This window comes from Megalopta genalis, chromosome 2 (assembly GCF_051020955.1).
Source record: "Megalopta genalis isolate 19385.01 chromosome 2, iyMegGena1_principal, whole genome shotgun sequence".
In the NCBI taxonomy this organism is placed as follows: domain Eukaryota; kingdom Metazoa; phylum Arthropoda; class Insecta; order Hymenoptera; family Halictidae; genus Megalopta; species Megalopta genalis.
The window spans coordinates 18,446,954-18,464,499 of NC_135014.1; the positions used below are offsets into that span (position 1 = coordinate 18,446,954).

Here is a 17,546-nt window from a genome sequence, read left to right on the forward strand (position 1 = left end):
AGCATGTGTGAACTACCAGCATCGCCATTTTCGGCGACCTCGATGCCTGTACCGAACAATTTCTTGGACGCGGAGATTACATTCAGTTTGGTGGAAATGGAAGTTACGCGATGGAAGCATTTCGCGTTGTTATTGCTTGCGGATTTTTAGGCGAAATAGAAATTAGATCATGGAAGTATATTTAGCATTGTTGTTCGAGAATTAATTAATCTCCCGTATCTCGGTCTAATAGGTGAAGAGAATATTTTTAAGTAGAATAGAAAATTTTATTTGCAAATATAACGTACGAAATATCCATTGTATAATATACAACAGACGTAAGGGAAGCAAAAGTTATTTATTACTTGTCCGTCCCTAAAGTCCAAATAAAAAATAACATGTTATTTCAAAATAAGAAATAGCAAAGAAGTTATTTTTGGAATTATTCAAATGATGTTTTAATTGAATAAAAAATGTAATTATTATTTGCAAATGAAATATTAATGTAATTTGATATTTATTATTTTAAATAAAATATGCCCAATTCTGGCCCAGGAGTCTCTTGTACGGAAACAGAGGATACTAATCTCGCTGGGGATATCGACCGAAGGAGCGCCAAGCTAATGGCTGAAAAATCGTGTTAGCTCGATTAGAATCGGAAGCCAATGACCGTCGACGTGGTGGCGATCTAATCACGATGAATCACGGATCAGTCGGTCCTTGTGCGAGTCCCTTAATCTTGGCCGCGCAAAAATCGGTATATCCTACCAGGAGGTCGAGACCGGACGTCCTCGAGGCATGGTCACAGTCCTCCACGATGTTCAGCCGGTGTCTTCGGTCATCGTTCGGTGTCTGCGCCGCGGCAGATGCTCCCCATGACCGAGCCCGGCGGAGGCGGGATCACGGAATCGCGGGCCGATCTGCAAAACGCGATGAAATCCTTGTTATTTCGCGTCGAGGCTCTAGATCGGGGATCGTTCGCGGCTTCCTCGAATCGTGATCGAGCCGATGCTCGCCGATTCGTGAAAGCCTCGTCGCTTATGCTTCCCGGACTGCTTGAATCACGTACCGGGAAGCGGAGAAGCGAAGGCCGTCGTCGGCAGAGTTTAAATCACGACGGGCCATTAAGGATTAAAAGTCTCGCGCAGATCCTCGCTCGCCAATCACCGTATTCGACGGATTAACCCTGGACTGACACTGTCTGTTCCACCAGGCCGACCCTGTATGGCGATTGACATGCGCTCGACAGCGCACCGAGACTTCCGTCACCTCCAATAACCGATCTCTTTTTTCCCTTTCTATCTGTGCTTCCTTTCATTTCTGGATCCATTAGCAGACTCTGCGAATTTTTGTGCGTTCATGGCGGAATTGAGAAAGATTTTTATACAATTTATATAGAACAAAGTGTTTATCCCGCCCATAAATAAAGTTATTGTTATTACTATTATTATTATTATTATTAAAAGATGAATTTAAATGAAAGGTGAATTAAAAGAATTTCAGGATAAGGATCTACAATTTTTAATCTATCGGAATTATTATAAATAAAGATAGTGTTTTTTTATTGCTTTTTATTTCTTGCGGTAAACGTAGGAAATTTTTGTCTCGCTTAAAGATCTGCAGCCCAATTATTATCCACTTACGACGAAAGTAAATCGAATAAAAAATAGTAAACTCGCTTAACAAATATTTAAATGCTTTTGTATTTTTGTAATTGAAGAAAGAAAGAAATTTCTATGCAGCGCTTCTGTGTCTGGGAAATAATATAATGAAATTGTTCCTATAAGAAATGTTTAGATAAACTTTTTGTTCAAGCATATATCCTAATAGAAAATGTACGAAGGTTGAATCAATCCAATCACGTCATTGTCATAAAACAATATAGATTAGTCGCGTTAAAGTCTTGATAGTTCCAATGCATATTAAAGAACGGAATGTCCGTGCAGCTTTTGCAATGAATGCAGACAATTTTTGTTAGGCGGAAAAACCCGCTGTCTAGTTATTATAATTAGATATGATGCATTTGCGACGAATGTGAAAAAGCGAAGTTTCATGGTTTCGAAATCTTGAAAAATTATCTAGAATTATTGGTGTCTCTAAGTCATCGACAACGTTAATAGCAAATTGCAGTATATATATATGTATATATATATTTATTTATTTGTTTATCAATTACATTGTTCTGTACTGCATTGTTTTCTACACTTCATATATGTATGAAATGAATACGCGAGGAACAGGCGTGCGGTTTGCGGTCTCATTTTCCTGCTAATTAGATCGCGTACTGCTTGCTGATAAACAACTATTCCAGACTAATTATTAGAGGTCCATTAGGAAAGGCATTAGGTATTTGCGAGATTGAATTATAAATTGACCAACGCGTCTATTATTCATTATTTCTGCTTGTCAGGAGCTGCAGATATTAACGGTGATACGGTGCGATTTATCCGCGGCAATAACTTGTCGCGGGCTGATTATTAGAAAGTCAGATCGACGAAAAACAGATAACGCCATAACACTTCAACGTTCGGGACAAGTAGAAACGGTGAGTAATAGACAGACAAGTTAGCCGGAGCGCGCATAATGCCATAAATCCTAGATACCTCGGCCTCCTTCTTCGAACGACGCACACTAAACTTAAAAAAGTGCAACTATTTTCTGCGAATATTACAAACTTGTTCATTAACATTTTCAGTTTGAGAAGTCGAAGTTGTCAGAGTAGAGATACGATCGAAACTGGCGGCAATATAATAAAGTCAACTGTGCTAATTAATTAATGAATTACAGCTTGGCTTTATTATATATTCATTGGTAACAATTTTTAGAATAAAACAGTAGTTTCTCGTGTGAAAATGAGACGGGAAAGATTTTGCTTGGAACATTTCTCAAACCACCAATATCTACAAAGCCAATTGCATTTATAATATAATGGTTATAATGATCGGGTTATTGCCAAACCAATTCAATATTTTCTTGTCCCGAGATTCGATTTGCTCAAATTTAAAAATCAATTTTTCCCCTACTATATTTAATGTGCGAAATTTGGTGTACGAAATAATGTACGAAATCGTGCATTTTTATCTTTCAATTTTTATTCCATTAAATAAAATCTTGTGATTTTATGGTGTAACGTAGCGTAGTATAATGTAATGCGATATAATACAATGTAATACAATATAATACAATATAATACAATATAACGCAATATAATACGATATAGTACAACACAATAGAATAAAATATAGTACAACATAATATAATAAAATATAGTAAAATATAATGTAATAACAATAGTTATCACAATAGCATAACAATAGTTTTTATAACCGAAGTAAAGATATTAATAGTACACTGATTCTATGCAACTCTGCAAGCCGTTGATTTGGCAGTCAAATTTGCCATTAAAATACGTATAAATAGTAGACCAACAATGGAAATAATGTACAACTGTCGCTGCTTCCAAAGTTTCCAAACGAGAAAGCTCGTAGCAGAAGAGGGCGAGTTTCCTGGGTCGTTTTACTCGTTTTTCCCAGTCACCCTGAAGAAACGAGAGACCACTCGATCTTCTGATGCCAAGCTCCCTTTCGACCATGAGAGTGCACCGGGTCAGGAATAATTCAAATCGCGGTGGAATAACACCGGGTCGCGACGGAAAAACACGAGGGACAGCAGTCGCGCGAGCACGTTGACTTCTTCGGCTCGCGAAGTCGCCGAAGGACCTTGAAGAGGGAACAGGAACTTCCCGGGCGACGCGCCAAGGCGAGCCGGAATTGTACGTCTCTTTGTCCTAACTTTCTGGTGCATTAACAGCGCCGACTCTTGTAAACCTATCCCGATTGTTGTTCAACTACTGAGTCACCCGAGACTCGGTTAATCTTCAGCTACGAGCTCGTGAAACCGCTCTTCGCGAGCAACCACAAACTACAGTGCAAGTATTCGATAAGGTCACTGCGGTTTTGCAAGCTTCTAATCTTTTGAAATTTACTGTTAATGCCGTGAAAAGGTTTAACAAGATTTCGAAAGATATTCACATTGTTTCGAATACGGCGAGATGTTTTTTTTTAGCATTTTTGGTTTCTTGAAAGTCGATGTCGTAAAATGTTTAACAAACTTTGGTGATATATTCATTTCAATGAGTATGCAACGGGACATCTTCTAATACTTTTCCTCTCCTGGAAATCAGTATTGTAAAATATTTAGAAACAATTTTGGGACACATTTATTTTGTGTAGAACGCAATGGGATCTTTTCTAGAATTTTTGGATTTACGGAATTTGGTTACGTAAAATGTATAAGCAAGTTTGGAAAGATATTTACTCAGTATCATGAAACATTTGAATTTTAAAAACACGTTTATTTTATATAGAACGCAATGGAGTCTTTTCTAGCATTTTTGATTACTAGAGTATCGATGTCGTAAATGTTTAAACGAATTTGGACAAATATTTACTCGGTTAGAAAATAATGAAACCTTTTCTAACAGTTTTGGTTTCTTGGAAATCAATATCGTAAAACATTTGAAGAAATTTAAAAACATATTATTATTTTGTATATATTGTAATGGTTTTATTTTTCTAGCATATTTAATTTCTTGAAAATCTGACAATGGAATTCTCATCATTTTGGACCGTTGATATTTCTGCTTGTATAAATAAGTAGAACAGTAGCCGCAATTATGACCGGAATCGTGACAAGTCATATGTTTTTTGTGACGCTTGCAATTAGCTGTTAACAATCTAATCACGAGTCACTGTGTTGCAGTACACTTTTGCAACGCAGCATACTTAAACGGCTGAGTTACAGCATTTTCTTCAGTATAACTGAAAGTCCGGTTTCGTAAATATTGGATGGAATGATTGAAAGCATGAAGCAGGTTACAGCTAATCGTATGCGAACTCAGTTTCACCATGAAAGAAGAGATAATGGTAAACAGTTCTTAGCATGTTTTAAAACAACAGATTTCATCGAATGTAGAATGAATCGAATAAATTCCAGTGTACCGTCTAGGTACTCACTGTGCTATACCACAACGGGACTGTTTCTCGCTATGAACTTTACTTAAGGTCAGGTTGACTCACGGGAAGGTCAGAGGTCGAGCCTGCAGCCATGAACTTCCCGTTCAAACAATAGTAACTTCCTCAGGGAAACTGACACTAACCATTTTGGTAATGAATCGATAATTATGGTAATAAATGGAGACCATGCCACTGTGCACCTCAGAAAATCAAAGTTACCTGCATAAATCAGTTGCAACAAAACTCTGCTGTACATTCCGATATGCTCATGCAAATTCACATTTTCATACAGTGCCCACAAAAGTGTTTTCGTACACCTTTTAAAACGAAAAATAACTATCTTAAAACTGAACTAAATAACGTAAATTTTTTATGGTTAAGAAGCCGATTTCGATAAAATTTTCAACATGCGTATAAGTTATCGAGATCTACAAAAGGCATTTCTTAAATTTTCGTTATAGACTCAGATAAAAAAGTTAAAAAACGAGGACTTTTTATTTTTTATTTTCAGTCCAAGTAATAGGAAAATTAAAATAAAAGTTTCTTAGCCATCGTCTAGCAAAGTAGTTCTTCTGTCATGTAAAAAATATTCAAGTCATTTAGTTCAATTTTCAAAAAGTTATTGCGTTTTAAGAGGTGTACGAACGGTTTTGTGGGCCACTGTATATCATTTTACGAAAATGGAAATTGAGATCAAACAAATTGTTTCTTTGTCTACTAAAAGATTACACATTGTACGAAGGCGATAAAATTGCTATTAGACGTTGTTGATTTATACGTCATCATATACATCATATGATGTGCATATGATGACACGATCATTCAAATTCTTCTCACTTAACTCATGTGGCACCTATCTCGAATATTTCCACACTAATCCTAGTTTCCGAATATGGTCCGAAATGGTTTGTCGAGCTGAATCAAGCCTTTTCGCAATCTCCGATGTTGTCGAAAAAGGATTTTGCTCTAATATGATCAAATTAATATCCGCATACTTGTTGAAACTTGTAACCGGAACGGACAGAACTTTCCGGTACACCTAATTATAAAGATCACAAATCAATTAATCCTTTGCACTCAGAACTATTTCACTTTTACGATGATGTGTCAGCGTTTTCGTTTCGTTTATACGAAATTAAGTGCAAGTACTCATACCACAATTAAGTTATTAATAATTTATTAAATACATATAAATTTAGGAACGTAAGCATGATTGTGTATTATGGTATGGTAATTTTTAATGAGGGCTCAGAATCGCCACTCGAGTGTAAAGAGTTAGGAAAAGGTAAGGAATGACGAATAATTTTCGAAAAGTATTTCAAAGTACATAATAAGATTGAAAAATGGAAATAGTATTTAAGGTAGAGAAGAAATATCAGAGAACTGTTTAAAAATTGGGTTAGGTAATGCAAATACCTGATCTGATACGCAACCATGACTTGCTTGAAATTATTTTTCATTGCCTGTTTATTGGAGCACGAGCATCGTACCATAAAATACGAAGCAGCTCGATTTAACCAATGCGCTCATTACAGAATTGCAATTTCGAACCGAACGGACATTCTTCCTCGCTAAAATTCCCGTAAATCCATGAAACACTATCGAACAAACCAGTAAAGTTTCATGTGAAAACGCGCAACAGTTCTCCCGTATTTATGAATTTGGTCAGCCTATCGCACAGTTGCTATTTCCATTTTTCTAGGAATTATTTTCTACGAAATCGAAGTTTTTAAAATAAAATATTTACGGCTTTTTCTTTAACGAGTATATGACTTTTTGATCGAAAATCCATTTCGTCTGAAATTACCCTACTATGTCCCTGGGTACATCATGGCAAAAATTACTAGCTTGAGTGAGTTGAGTATGTAATTAAGCACATACAAAAAGAAAAATAGAACACTACCAACAAACGCAAATATCAAGATGACAATACAGAACTAGCGTCATATTTTTTAATTACATTTCTTTCTGGTAGTTACGCTGAAATTGACAACTGTTATGTTACGAAATAAAAACAGATACCTCGGCTGAACATTACGTAATACACAAATTGTGACCAAAGTCGTTTATATACTTGTTATTAAAATTTCGCTTAATTAATTAATATCCCGAGTTCTCTAACTGCACAATATCATTACTAGACTGCGGATTTTTGTGCAAAACGAAAGTTGTCTAGGTTAAGCGCGTGGTGCGCAAATTAGACGAAAGTGTCTTTTTCTCTTTTAATAATTGTAATGAGTTCGTAATAATGAAACACTACCCTTAAATTCTTCTAATTCTTTACGAAGGTATTTACGACCAATTCATGTTCGCCATAAATGGTCAATGTTCGCGGTCTCGTCATTAGAAACAAACACGAAGTAGAGTAGTGGAATCCGTTACCGTGGGTTGACCAATTGTTGTCTTGGTTTGCTTTCGATCACAATTACCTTTATATTTATCGAATATATTAAATATCGACATATAAAATGTTGTATTCAAAACTAAGTAAAATAAAAGAATAAGGAAATTAAATATGTCTTATTCGATAAATGTAAAGTTAATTATGCCCGCAAACAAACCAAAGGGACAGCAATTGGGCACTCCACAGTAACCGGCTCCACTACCCTAGGAAGGAAGAAACTTTTACTTTGTTATTCTTCCCAATATTTCTAGCCGTATGAGAACCAAGAACCAAACTGATCCGTAGCATATTATCAAATTGATTTCTTAATTCTTAGAAAAATCAAATTAAGCCCCGTGCATCGGATTCATTCACCTTATCGAGCCGAGCTAGCCGTATTAACCATAAAATCGCGAACACCGCGATATTCTTCCCCATTTCCGGCTGGCCTATCCCCTTAATTGGACCCGACCTTCGGGCCTCTTTAATGGATCCCTCTTATCGTGATCTAAATCGTGTCGAGTCACGAACGTAATCACGGAAGGAACCGCTCGGAATGAAGTCCGCTTCGCTAGACACACCAGGAACAAAAGTGGTCCGTGGGTCGGTCGTGGAACGCGCGAAAGAACGCAGAAATACCAAGCGAGAGAGTTCTACGCCCCCCCACCATGATCTCCGGCGAGTAGTATGCCGCGTATTTAAATAGAATCCCGTGGCTCAAGGAGAAAACGCAAGGCTGCGGCAAGGACTCCGGCTGTTTTATGCCTCCGCGTCGGATCACTGCCACTACCGGCCCACCGGGACTGCTAAACGCTCGAGCGGATCGGGATCGGGCCGAGCCGGGCCGGGCCGGGCCGGGCCGGGCTGGGTAAGGTACGGTCCGGTCCGAGAAAGTGACTCGTGTGTCTAATTAATTCTGCAACCCGTATTCCCAGATCGAAATCATTGCGGTATCTTGTCCAACCGCCGAAGACGGAAACTACTTTGCTTATCGCCTCGCCATGTTCCCGATAACTTTTTCCTTTCGTTTTCCTACTCTCGCGCCACCGAGCCCGGTGCTCAATTAAATCGTTCGCTGGCAGCAAACGATTATGCCTCTTGCACGTGCGTGAATCTTTGAATTCCTACTGCCAACGGATTTTTATGCGAGATTTAATTGTACGATTTCAGCTTTTATTTACATCTTTTATGTTGACTTTTTATTTTGATCTTTTTCGTGGTGATCGCATAGATGTACATATATTTATATAAAATTACGTGACGACAAAAACAGTGAACAATTATTCGCATTATTATTCGAATAAAAAATTGTTCGCATAAAGAATTATTCCAATAAAGAATTGTTGGAATAAAGAATTATTAGAACAAAGAATTATTCGAATAAAGAATTATTCGACTAAAGAACTGTTCGAATAAAGAATTATTCGAATAAATAATTATTCGAATAAATAGATAGAATGCTTTATGACGAACAATGAATAATAATAAAATATGCGAATAAAATATTCGTCTGAAAAGAATTCATTCGGATAGTTATCTAAGATAATTATTTATTTGAAAGAATCCGAGCAATGCCCAACACTGCCGCGAATATCGATCGCCAATGAAACGATCGTATCTCGCAAGATCTTCTATCAGTCGCGATCGACGGAAAATCGCATATCGCGAGCACAGTAGAAGGGTTTCCACCTCGTCCTAGGTTTATCGTTCGCGTGGTGGATCTCGGCCGCGGTTAGGATGCGTATTTTTATCGTCGCGGAACGATATCGAGCGGCGTCGAGCATAATTCCAGACGAATCGATAGCAAACGCGGGCTCGCAGCGCCCGAGACGAAACTGTTGCCCCCGGTGTTATCGAGCGGGCGAAACGGCTCTCCTAACCAGAAACTAGACGGTCCCGACGGTCGCAATGCACTGTGAGCACACCTTAAGGCTACTTCGCAACGGAACGGTGCCACTACCGCATTACTAGCTAGCTATCCACGGTGCCGCAGCCGGTTTCGCCGGGCTATTACTTACCAATACTATTATTGCCGCGTCACCGACAAGGACTCTTGCCCCGCAGTCCCATGATTTACCGTCCTAACGAGCAATAACCAAGGAATCTAGCTCGGAGCACGGTCGCTAACAATTCGGGGCACACCGCGGAATCTGCCCGACGCTTTCTAATACCTGTCTCGTTCTCGAATTCTTTGCCGAAGATATATAATACATTCGTCGACAAATATATCTGGACCGCAGTTCGGCATTATTCGAATTCTTTCGAACAAATATTTAGCTGAGATAATTATTCGAATGAATACACGATTTAGTCGAATAAGATATTCGAATTCGTTCGAACAAATATTTAGCTGAGATAATTATTCGAATGAATACGATTTAGTCGAATAAGATATTCGAATTCGTTCGAACAAATATTTAGCTGAGATAATTATTCGAATGAATACGATTTAGTCGAATAAGATATTCGAATTCGTTCGAGCAAATATTTAGCTGAGATAATTATTCGAATGAATACGATTTAGTCGAATAAGATATTCGAATTCGTTCGAACAAATATTTAGCTGAGATAATTATTCGAATGAATACGATTTAGTCGAATAAGATATTCGAATTCGTTCGAGCAAATATTTAGCTGAGATAATTATTCGAATGAATACGATTTAGTCGAATAAGATATTCGAATTCGTTCGAACAAATATTTAGCTGAGATAATTATTCGAATGAATACGATTTAGTCGAATATTTTATTCGAATAACAGTTCTTCATTATTTGTTATAAATGATATTTTATGTATTTCTTCGAATAATTCTTTATTCTACCTATTTCGTCGAATAATTCTTTACTCTACCTATTTCTTCGAATAATTCTTTATTCCATCTGTTTCTTCGAATAATTCTTTACTCTATCTATTTCTTCGAATAAATCTTCATTCTACCTATTTCTTCGAATAATTCTTTTCTTTTAAGTTGTTCGGAAAGTTCATTTCACATTGCATAGCGTTCGTTTTATTGAATTCGTCCAAAAGATTTGAGACGAACTTTTGGAACAACCTAATAGGTATAAGTCTGGCTTAGTCTTTATTATCCGTCGCGAAACAGGAAGAACTGTGCTCGATTTGATTCCATTTCGTCGTATTATATCTTGTATCGTACTTTTATCAATTTAAACATTGTTCTACTATGCGATGTGCTCACTATATTTGATCAAAAAATTCCACCAGTTTCATCATTATTCTTTGTACGTTTCTGAACCACCGTCTAAGGTATTTAAAGTGTATTGTTGTTTTTGGAAAAATGAAAACGAGGAGACTTTATCCGAGAGTCATTTTTAGAAGCACCTATTTCGCGGATATTCTAGTCTGACTAAGGCTCTGCATCGCTTTCGACTCGCAGTCATAGATACCCTAAATGGGCACAGGCTGAGTGCAATCTCGACGGTGATGCAGTCGCGAGAAACCTCCAGAGCCCTGTTATCTCAATCTCCAATGATCGTGACGATTGCTCCGACGCCGCGTCTGCGATCGCCTTCGAATCTTCTAATTGTCAGAGCCCGCCGCCGTCACGGTTCCGACAATAATTCTGACATCAGCACCGTTTATCTGGCCGAGGGCAACATAATAATTAAATCGTTCCACTTCTCCGCGATACCGATTACGGTTGGACTGCGAACGATAGTTCTGGCGTTGTCATAATGCGAGTATGCAGAAAATATGACGCCTGCGTCTCGGCTAATCGTGCTCCGTCCCCGCGTTGATTCATGCGAATCTTTCAATTGACGGCCTTTCTTCCTTTCCTTAGAGAAAGTAATTCAGCCGAGCCTAGCAAAGGCGATCTAAAAATCTTTGCAGCCATAGCAAGATAATTTCATACTAAACGAACCATTCATACACATAGATGTTCCCAAATTCTTTTAATATCTTCATTGTTTTGGTTTAGGTTCAATGCAGACCTAAAGCTCCGATATTCTTTAAAAAAAGAAGAGAAGGAAAGACACAGTCATCGAATCACAAGTATGCTACAAAAGTGTTAATTCTTTAAACAATTCTTAATACTAGAATAATGTAGAACAACGCATAGTGATGTTAATAAATGGATTGCGGAATTTTGTGTAAAATAAATATATTCGAAATCAATTGCACAAAACAGAAATAAAATAAAAATGAGTCTTCTCCCTTAAAACCATTTAATATCGTCGCAAATTTCTAATTCGGCCACGTATGCCTGTCAAAATCAAATCCGCAGTTCATTACGGATGAAATGTGTCGATTAAATTTAAATTTTGTTTGGTCCACGGAACTTCATACAAAATAAAAATTTGTTGCACATGTTGCAAAGATCAGGAGTTACTTAGAAGTTCCGTTCTTTCTTTAACAATTTTAATCTAATTATTAGACTACGGCTCTTTATGCAAAATAAAACTTGCCTAAATCAGTTGTAAAATATATAAGTTAGCTGAAATCGTCTTTCCTCTTTTAACCTTTTCCACTCGAATGGCCGCTCCAAGGCGCCATTAAAAACTGTTGTGTCACGTTTCAAAATAATTTTATTAATCAAATTTGTTTATATTGGAAGAACTGTTGAAAGGATAACCGTTGCATCAGTCACAAAATTCAATTTTATACGTATAAAGTGCTTTAGGTTATATAAAATGGAAATGCAGCGGGTCACAGAAACTACATTAAATTTTGCGTTAATTTGGCTTCGAGTGCAAAGGATTAATAATATCGATAAGTTGAAAATAACGAAACAATACCTTTAAATTCATCTAATGTCTTCACAGTTTTGTGTTGGATTCGGTCATTTTTGTCATGAGTGCATAAAATCCGCAGTCTATCAATTATGATACTTTCCCCAGCCGAGAAACTTTGTAAACAGTCTCAGATTTTCGTGGAATTCATTACGTCGTGAAATATTAACAAAGCCGTCTTCACGCGCGACGGAACAAATAAATAAGCGCGTCCTTAATTCCGCAACAGTTACGCCATCGCCGGATCGAATTCCTGCGTCATGGTTGCGCGAGGATCGCAACGCGGGGGGTAGACCGCAACAATTAGGGTGGCATACGGACCGTATTACCAGCATAATCAAATCACATGGACCCTTGCAGCTCGGCGATGCCCCGGGAGGCGACAAAAGGGGGATGGCCGCCCTCTCGTGCCCCCGGTGCTACCCCCGGCAGCCTATTGGCCTTGTACGTCAGTTGATTCATCTTGTTTGCTTTTTATTATCTCGCCGACCACCGAAACGAGGCTCCGAGCTACCCGACCGGGGTGGTGTTAATCAATTTACGAGATCAGCGGACGACGGACACGCGTGCATAACCGATCATCCCGTGCCCCGTTACGATCCTCGATCGACCGGAAGATATTATCTCGAATCTCCACCCTCCAGCGGACCGGAAGCCACTCCACGTGCATGCGGTCGGCCATTTTTCGAGAGCCAATTAACATCTTCATCGTCACAATTATTAGATTACGCAGACATTCTGTAGAAAAGCAGAAAACGTTTGCAAAAATTTCTTCTTCGCAAGATGAATTCAAAGTATTATTCGTTTTGACTGCTGGTCGCGGTCTCTTGGAGTTTCATCAATTATGTGCGAGTCGTAAATGCATAAATATCCGATTTATTTTTATTTGTCTATTTTTAACTTCGTTAGAATTCTTTGCTTCAGAATATCATCCCCTGTTTAGAACAATTTCATAGAGTTCAATCTTGTTCAATACTAAATCTACCGAGCCCTGATGTATTTAATTAGACCTTCTGACATTTTTATTTTAACGTGTGTTTAAATTAAGAAAATTCAATAATTTTCAATGAAAGATTGTTTATGATTTAAGCTATTTGGAAACAAATGTATGGAACTGATGAGTACGTTCCTTTGTGTTCTGCAATATGAGTTGTCAACTATTTTTAGATTATTTGTCCTCAATTTGGTTATAGTTAATGATAGAGGAATCCTCTTCTCAAGAAAACTACCCTTGTTTAGAAGAATTGAATGACTTGAATTTGAAACTGCTCTAGAAATGTCGATTACCACGAAGAAGGGAGTTTAAGCTTATGTTTCACGTAGCGTCTAAAACTACCCCTACGTCAAACAGTTCCGAACTTCTAAATTCAGCCTACCCTACTTCCGAAGCCATCGAACTCCTATTTCTTCCACTTGCTAAAACCACCCTCCTCAAAATAAATCCCTCAGAACTGGCTATCCACCCGTATCAACCTCCGATACGATCCCTCGGGTACTCGATGTACGTTTTCCACTCTAAGATCAACAACTCCACTTAAAAATCGTCGTTTCTCTGCCACTTCAGCCACTATCTTTTACGATCTACAGTGAGTCGTGGGAGTAGTCTTTCACGAAACATGTATGATGGCTGTTTTGAAGAAATGTTGCACAAAAAAATTGCAACAAAAAATCTTGTCACTGCGGATTTTCACTTAGAAATTTCATTTAGCAATTTTAATAAGTCAAGAACAATCTAAAAGTATTATTAATAGAATGGTGGTCCTTGAGAAGAAACAATTTAATATGATAATGCGAACTTTGTGAATTTTTAATAAAAAAGTGTAGATGAAATAAAAAATAGTCAAGAGAGAGAGAGAGAGAGAGAGAGAGAGAATTTAAGATTTAAGAACGTCGCGTTAAATCATCTGGAATTTTTTAAAAGTATGAAAGAATTTTCTACTCAGGTATCACTGCTTTAAATTGACGCATAAGTGCAATTACTGTCGTAACATTAAATAATTATTAATAATTGTTAATATTTCATTACACTGAATAATTATTAATCGTTAACGGAATTTCTATGGAACAAAATCTCGATTGACATATTTTATTGTCGACTCACTGTGCCATTGAATTTACCGTCATTTTGACGAAGCCTAATTTTTAAATTTTCAATTAATGTTTTGAAAGATACATTTATGAGAAATTTATTTAATTTTGTTGCTTCGGACAAGTATTGCAATAAAAATCGTGGAAAATCCAAGTGAACGTATTATTGTCACATTTTTAAAGTAATATAAAATGGTTGATTTCGGTGTTCCGTAAACCTAGTGTTAAAGAGCCTCCCCAACGCGAGGGGTTGAAAGAACGGAAATCTTCATTCCCACTTTCCTATCAACAAAATTTCAGACCGCCACGTGCTGCAGTTTTTTTGTCCTTTGACCGGTGATTATTTATTTGATCCGTCACACTGGGGAGACCCTTAAGGGATGTTTTCGATTCGCGTACCTTCGTGCGAGGGTGACAGGGCTCAGAAGACGGCGCGAGCGTGCGTTACACGGCACGACTTTCAACGTGGCTTGCCCCGCGAGCACTGTTTTCTAAGACGACCGCTGGCCTGAGGGTTGCTCGGCTCTCCCTCTCTGTCCCCCTCTTTCTCTTTCTCACTTTCACCCCCTTTCAGCCCCTCTCGTGCTTCGAGCGCGTCGTTTCGTGACGTCGCAGGCGAACGTGGTGTCCATGCGGTGTCCTAGGCAACCGACTTTCCATGTATATCCCGCCCACTGTCCTTGTCGCCCTCTCGCTGCCTCTGATCCGCCCTCCTCCTCCGACCACCCCTCCCGATCCACCCCTCGACGACGTCCACGCTTGCCTCTGTTTTCGTTCGAACTATTTCTTCTCCCCTTCTCCGGGATATATCTACGCTTGCTCTTTTCTCTTTCAGTTCACTTCCACCTTGCTACTTTAGGGGTTGTTACCTCCACTCGCTGGCTACCTTCCCTATTTTATTATTCCGAGGTCTGTGGTCCTGATTCTGATTATTTAATTCGTCTCGATTAGATGTAGTTCACGTTTTTGTTTGGTTTATAATTAATTTTGGATTCATGGATGGCTTTCATTTTGAATTTTGGATTTTGACAAATTTAAGGGTGGTTGTCAAATATGAGTCTCTATGGAAGTTAGAGGTATTCGTCGTGGAACTTGGTGTTTTCTGGTCATTGCCAAGTTTAATCTTTGTTATTGACTGTACCCAATTTCGTTTAAGGTACGCTTATATTTATTAACAATCTGTAGTCCTCATTCTGAACTTTATTATTCTGTCGGTAATTCTTATTTTGTCATTAGATATATTTAATCGTAGACATACAATTGTTAATTTCTTGCGAACATGTAAATAAATATTGAAACGTTGAAGTTATGGAATATAACCTGTAATATATAATATATGATATATAAAACGCAATTTACTACGCAATCGCAAAAGCAGAAGAGGATGATTCTACGGTCGAGAGTGGTTTCTTAAAATCTGAACGAGTCCCTGCAACGACCCATTTCCTTATTTATGACAGCAATGAATCGAACCCTCTTCATTGAGTTGATCTTGAAGCTAGTCTTTGCAATTACATCTGCAAAGTTCTTACTATTGAAAGATGGCTACTGAAAGGTGATTCCTGCAGCAATCCACGATGTCATGTACAGTCTTTCCATTCGACCTGTCCTCGAATTTTCAACCCTATTTGTCGCAACCCCTCCCCCATCATTTCCATTTCTCAGCGACCCTTTCCCTCTCGATCGAACCCTCTCGGGTCTCCCCCCATTTTCGTCCTTCCTCTGGATCATCCTGCCACCTCCACGGTTCATCCACCCTCGCGGCAGCTCAGCTTACCCGCTCGCTTACTAGCACGCGATTTCGCGTAGGCACGCGTCTGCGTCACTACTGCACTCGTACCACAAAGACGCGGCAGGGTGCACATGTGTGCGCGCGCGAGATATAGAAATCGATCCGGTCACCTGCCTTCGAAGACTCTTCACACCCCTCGCGGTCTCATCCTCCCTTGATCAGGAAAGAGTCCCTTTGTTTCTCCCTTTCGGCAGCAGAAATTCCATTCGTGTCGGGAGGAACGTGTCTCCATTCCGAATATTTTTAATAACCAGAATCCAGCGAACCCTACAATCCTGTACGAGGGTGGCTTTTATTAAAAATGATTCTTCGAACGTGGCCCCTTTCGTCATGCTTCGGGTAAGTATCACGAAGCGGAATCCATTTGTTTATTTTACTCTGTACCTGCTTTCAGCTGTTCTCTTGCGACGAAGGGGTGGCTTTTATTAAAAAAAGGAATAACGAGAATGCACCCACTCTCTCTTGTCGTTCTTTTAATAAACATAATGAAACAAGACTATTTCATCTTGTACTTTCCTTGTGCTGCTCTTTCGTGGCAAAGGGGTGGCGTTTGTGAAGAAACGATACACGTCAATGCATCCCCTATTTTGTCATTCTTTTCGTCAATATAGTCAAGCACTTTTTTGTCTTATTACTTTATTACTCTTTGATGGAACAGGTACCAATAAAATATATACCAATTACCAATAAGATATATGCAAAATACACGAACAAAAATTAATCTACAGCTGTGATATATTTAATAAGTAATGTACACACCAAATGTCTACATTAAAATTGCTAAATTATTCTAAAATTATATTTTAACCCCAATATTATTTATATTCTATCTTCAAATGTATATAGTTGTAGGTAAATTTAAGATGGCGAACATAAATATCTGTGAGAATATTAGAAACTTTAATGTAACAGTATGTAGTAAAATAAAATTATTATTGCTTATATTCTGTTTCCGAATATTGCATAAAAATATTTCCAATTGTTTTAAATTAAATTAAAGCTAAAATCCAAAATTCCATTCATTAAAAAAACAAAACTGTGAATTCCAGAAAAATCTCAAGCGAATCCATATAAAACATGTTTCGAAGTCGTTTGGGGCAGCTATTTTTAAAGAGAGCGTATTTCTATTAGAACGACGATTAATTAGTTTATTGCATGTTTCAAGTTCTCTGCCTCGGTGCGCCGTCTAAAAGGGTTGGTTTTATTTCGAGAGTTTCTCTATTTCCCTGTTGGACTATTTCGATGACTCGCGAGCGATCGAAGCCTTGTCCGTCGTTCGATTAACGTGCACGTATTCCAGCGAATGACTTCACCGCTCGCAGGTGTGCATCGTATTTAGATAATATCGATTGCTCTTGCACGTCATAGGCCGACCTAGAATCGACCCCTCGTGACACAGTTAACCGCGGTTGACAGTGCCTTAACACGAAACCTCGGTCGAAATCGCCGGTGCGATTTTCGCTCGCGCTTGGAGGACCGCCAAACGGAATCGCGAAGTTCAAGAAATGGAGCTCGGGGTGCTTGAACCTTCGAACCTCTG

The 17,546-nt window shown here is 38.4% G+C and overlaps 1 protein-coding gene across 1 annotated transcript in view; it reads right to left on the reverse strand.

Annotated features, from left to right (window-relative positions):
• Positions 1-14,765, reverse strand: part of LOC117220636 (dual specificity protein phosphatase 10) — a 142,618-nt gene extending 127,853 nt beyond the window's left edge. Inside the window, exons 1-2 of the mRNA XM_033470809.2 lie at positions 14,614-14,765; positions 748-899 (exon numbers count right to left, since the gene is read on the reverse strand). The gene's annotated coding sequence lies outside the window, so the exon portion shown is untranslated. The remainder of the gene's footprint in view (positions 1-747; positions 900-14,613) is intronic.
• Between the last annotated feature and the right edge of the window lie 2,781 nt (positions 14,766-17,546).